General features: G+C 56.7%; 1 pseudogene across 1 annotated transcript; it reads right to left on the bottom strand.

The window, feature by feature from the left end:
- Positions 1–2,255: 2,255 nt before the first annotated feature.
- Positions 2,256–3,061, bottom strand: LOC308248009 (small ribosomal subunit protein eS6-like; annotated as a pseudogene). Its single transcript has one exon. The product of its transcript is annotated as a small ribosomal subunit protein eS6-like (transcript).
- Positions 3,062–5,073: the final 2,012 nt, after the last annotated feature.

The following is a 5,073-nucleotide window of genomic DNA, read 5'->3' on the forward strand; positions in this document are numbered from 1 at the left end:
GTGGTCCAGTGTGGTGCCCAGGACACCGGTACCCGGACGCTGCTGTCAAGCAACTGAGGTCTGGAGGCAACGGAGCTCAGCTGCGGGGAAGGCCCCAGGCACCACTGCTCCCAGCAGAGGCCGGAGCATGCCTAGGCAAGCCACGCTGGGTCCCCCTCCCCGGGAAAGCCCCTGGTGTGTCCGGGAGGACTGGCGGGGGGTGGGGGGGGAGAATGCAGGGCTGGATGGGATGCGGTTAGGAAGTGGGGCTTGTTCTATGCTTGAGAACCAATACATTTAGTAGAAAGTGTGTGGGGGGGCCGGGGGGGGGGGGCGCGAGCAGAGGCCGCAGTTGGTAAGGAGGCAGCAGCCACTCAGATTCCCAGGACGAGGACGCTCGTGGGCTCCCTCGGCCATCATCACTCCCCCTTGTGCCGACAAGGTGATGGATGGTGGTGACCTTGTCTCCGAGTGACCTTGTCTGATCTGCGATGGTTTCTCTTTAACAAGAGGCCCATGGCCCAGCTTCCACCCGTACAGAGCACTCTACCCCCAGGAGAGGGAGCGGCATGCAGCCGCAGGGGCTCCAGGCTCTGGTCTGGTGGGCCGCTGGTGGGGGCCTCAGATGCCCAGGAAGAGGGTGGGTAGAAAACAGATAACAGAAGTGAGCGTGGCCACAGCCTGGAGCTGCGGCAGCTTCCCCTCCTGCCTTCTGTCTTTCGGATGTTTGCTCCCAGAAGCCAGCCACTGCGTGGTAAGGAGGCTCAAACCCCTCCACCATGGGGGGGGCCGTCTAGCCCGGGAGAGCCTCCCCAGGGCTCCTCCGAGACCAGGAGGCTGAGCGGTGCTGTTGCTATGCGGCTCTCTCTGTCGCCGCTCCTGGAGGGGTCAGATGCACGTGGCCCCTGGCCTCCTGCTCTGGGACCCATTGGCACAGGGCCTCCCTCAGAACTCAAGCTGCCAGCAGCCATCGCCCCGGTTGCAGCTGCCTGAGGCAGCCCCTCGGAAGCAGGCCTGAGCCTGTCTCAGGTGTGAAAGGAGGCTCCCTGGGCTCCTGGTTATTAGGAAAGCATAGCTGCCAGTGCAGGATGGAGGGGCCAGCGGCAAGGGGTATGTGCTGGGCAGGTGGGAGGCCAGCAGGGAGCACCGAGGGAGGGGAGTGTGGAGAGCAGGCTCGCACACTTGTGGGGGGGGGGGGTGTCGCGTGCCCCCTCCCTCCCCTGTGCATGCTGGCTGGGCAGGTGCACTAAGCCTCTGGATGCCTGACCAGCAGGCACTACTTCCTGCTGCTTCCCCGAGCAGCTGGGCTGTGGGCACACTCCCTGCCCCCAGCGGGCCCAAGCCCTATCATTACAAGGGAGCCCTCAGCCCACAGCCAGGTGTCAGGCTCCCAGCACATGAGTGCCTTGGCCAGGACAGTCCCTGCTCTCCCAGCCTCGGGCTCCCACTCTCTGAGGGAGGCGTCAGGACACGTGTTTCCTGCAGGTGGGATTCAGAACTGTCCTGTTCGTGTGTACAATGCACCCCGCCCTTAAACCTTTATTATTTCTTGCTTTCTGCTTAGATAACAGGTCCAAGCTCACAGACAAGAAGTCAAGTGGCAGGAAGGCATAACCACGGTCTGGCTGCCCAGAAGGGGTGGAGGAGTCCCAGGTGCACCGTCCCAGCTCGGGGAGGCTGTAACGCACAGGGCTGCATGTCTACAAGGAGTCATTTTGAACCTGTGGCCAGTGGCTCGATGGCATCTGAAGTGACTCGACGGTCTCCTCCAGAAAGCCCAGGCGAGCCTGGCGTGTGTGGGAGCCTGGCAGGGAGCACCGGTGAGTGGGCTCCAGGCAAGGGCACCAGCTTTTCCTGTGGAACGCCGGGGCCTGTGCATGGAGGGTAGCAAGTAGCCTGGCAGAAAACGTTGGGGTGGGGGGGGGGGGGGGGGAGAGATTCTATTTTTAATTTTTATTTATTTATTTTTAATTGATTTCAGAGAGAAAGGGAGAGGGAGGGAGAGAGAGACATCAATGATGAGAGAGAATCATTGATCGGCTGCCTCCTGTACACCCTCTACTGGGGATCAAGCCTGAACCCAGGCATGTGCCCTTGACCGGAATTGAACCCGGGACCCCTCAGTCCACAGGCTGATGCTCTGAAGGAAATTCTTGTCTCCCAAAATACCTAGCTCTTTGGAGCTACAAGCTCAGATTACTTTTATTTTTTAAATGCTTTTAATTTTATTTATTTATTTATTTATTTATTTATTTATTTATTTATTTATTTTTGACATTTGCTCTCCTTTATTTGTTAGTTACAAAATCTCATTTTTGACTGGACTCCGACTTAGAAGTAGAAGCTCTCAGAGAGGACAGGCTACGTCTCTTCGCAATCTGCTCCTGGCGTTTTTCTTTGGCCTCCTTCATTCTCTTAGCCAAAAGTTTAGCATATTCTGCGGCCTCTTCCTTGTTCTTCTTAGTACATTGTTTTTTCAGAGCAATACGCCTGCGTTTGTGCTGCAGGACACGTGGAGTAACAAGATGCTGAATCTTGGGTGCTTTAGTCCTAGGTTTCTTACCTTTTTGTTTAGAGGCTTTCTCACAACATATTTTCGGATATCATCTTCTTTAGAGAGATTGAAAAGTTTGCGGATTCTGCTGGCTCTTTTGGGCCCCAGGCGATGAGGCACAGTGGTATCAGTGAGACCAGGAATATCTTTCTCCCCTTTTTTTACAATGACCAAGTTGAGAACACTGAGATTGGCATCCACAATGCAACCCTGAACAGATTTGCGTTTTCTCTATCCAGTCCTCCTCGGTCTGTAACAGGAGTGCCCCTTACTCAGCAGCAGGCGGACTCGGCCATGGGTCAAGACACCCTGCTTCATGGGGAAACCTTGTTTGTCGTTCCCACCACTGATTCGAACCACATAACCCTTCCATTCTTCACCCAGAGCGTCGGCAGCAACTTCTGTGGCCATACACTTCTCATAAAAGGTATGAAGTTTGCGTTCATCGTCCACTTCAATGAGTTTCTGGCAGCCAGTGGCTGGGAAAGAGATGTTGAGCTTCATCCTGAAGCTGCCAACAGCCTCGGAGGCGCCACAAAAAAAGAGCAATGCTTTTAATTTTAAAAGCTTAAAAGAAAAAGAGGCAAAGCCCACGAGGCCACCTGCTTATGTGACTCTTACTTTGCAATGGAACTCCTTGGACTTGGAGTTGAAGTAAAAATGAAGAATATTCATTGAGAGAAAAACAAGAGGCATTTTACAATTCTAGTTATTATTGAATTTGAGGGAAACACACCAATAACCACTTCCCCTACCAGGCTGATGCCCGGCTCCCTTAGGCCACCAGTGCTGTGGGTGCTGTGCCAGGGGCTGGGGGCTGAGACAGGAAGAAGAGACCGCCAGACTAGACCCTAACCATCCCCCCAATAACTCTGGCAGCATGTGGAAGCCCATTTTACAGAGCACAACACTGAGGCCCCCGGCTTTCAGACTCCTCCCTCTGCACCAGCCTCCTTGGTTCCTTACCCCAGACTGTGTGCTCCCAGCTGCAAACCTAGATGGGGGAGTAAGTAATGGGGTGGGAGCTGGACCCCCATATGCAGAGAGGTCAAGGTTATTGTCAATTCCTCGGCATCTGTGCTGGGCTCTCCTTGCCTCCCTGCCAGCTGCCCACATGTTCTCTCCAACTCGCAGACATGGCACAGGCTTTAAGGTCAGAGAATGCCTGTGCTGGGGCAGGCATCCAGGAAGGCTCCCTGAGGAGGTGGTTGAGCCTGAGGGCAAGGAGATCCCAGCCCAGCACCGCCCAGGCACTTCTCCGTTCTGGGCTGGGACGCAGAGAGCCTGGGGAGCTGGAGAGCCAGGAGCAGCGGCAGGTGCCCAAGTGCCAGCTCCATCTTGGAGCGGGTCACCGCCTCCCTTGCCTCAGGAGGTGACAGAACCTTCTCTATCCCGCAGATGAGAATATTAAGGCCCTGGCACGGGGAGGCCTGCCAGGTGGGGAGAGGTGTGTGGAGGGCCCAGCTGGTCTATTGTTTGTGATGGGCTAGTACCTGGCCTCAGTTTCTCTCCCTGTGCAGTCAGCGTTGCTGGCACCCCCCAGAAGGCCCTGGAAAAGGTGCATGGGGCAGCCAGGCCAAGGCGCATCCTGGCCGGGCTTCCACCTCCAGAACCAACCCCAGTGCCTCCCGTGCGTCTGGAGATGGCCTTGGCAGTGGGTGGGGTCCTGAGGTGTGGCAACACGCATGGCTTCCTTGGCACAGGAAGGAGGTCTCGGGCCACCCAGCTCCCAGCTGGTACAGACGGAAGCTGGCCCACATGCTTGAACACCAGAACATGTATCTAAGCCACAGATGGCCGAGAAAACATGTCTATTATGGACTGAACTGTGCTTAAGTCTTAACCCCCATCCCTCCGAACACGCCCTCTCTTAGAGATAGATGCAGTCAAGTCAGAGCGAGGTTACTGGGGCCCTAACCTGACAGTGCTGTGTCCTGCAGAGGGGGCATTTGGACAGACACTCCTGTGGGACAGAGTAGCCCTGTGAAGCCCGCATTGCTGCTGCCACAGCCGAGGAACCACTGGAGGCTGGAAGGGCCTGGGACCGACCCTTCCGAGTGTGGCCCACGTGGGTGCGGCTGCTGACACCTTGATCTCAGACTTCTGGCCTCCAGAACCCCCAACAATACATTCTGTGGTGCTCAGGCGCCCCAGTGGCAGCACTCGCTACAGCAGCCCAGGAGGCGGCCCACCCTCCAGGCCAGACTGGGATTCAGCATGTGAGGCTCCTAGAGGCCTGGGCCAGAGTATGGTGCTGTGGGCAGCCTGCGGGCAGCTCCCACCAGCTCCAGCCTGCAATTCAAGGGCCATTGAGCTTCCCCCAGCCTGTCCCCGGCCTACAGGTAGCTGTCCTCCACACAGCCCTGTGCACGGGGTCAGATCCAGTAAGGGCACAAGGCCCAGAGGTTGGCTCTGGCCATTCAGCAGGGAATTCTGGGTTCCAAGTCCCCAAGTATGGTCTGGGGTGGGGGGATTAAGAGGTCACTGGGGGCCCTGTAGACTCACTGGCTTCCCAATGTGGCAGATGGAGCTTGGTTTCA

This window comes from Plecotus auritus, assembly GCF_963455305.1.
Source record: "Plecotus auritus genome assembly, chromosome: 5".
In the NCBI taxonomy this organism is placed as follows: domain Eukaryota; kingdom Metazoa; phylum Chordata; class Mammalia; order Chiroptera; family Vespertilionidae; genus Plecotus; species Plecotus auritus.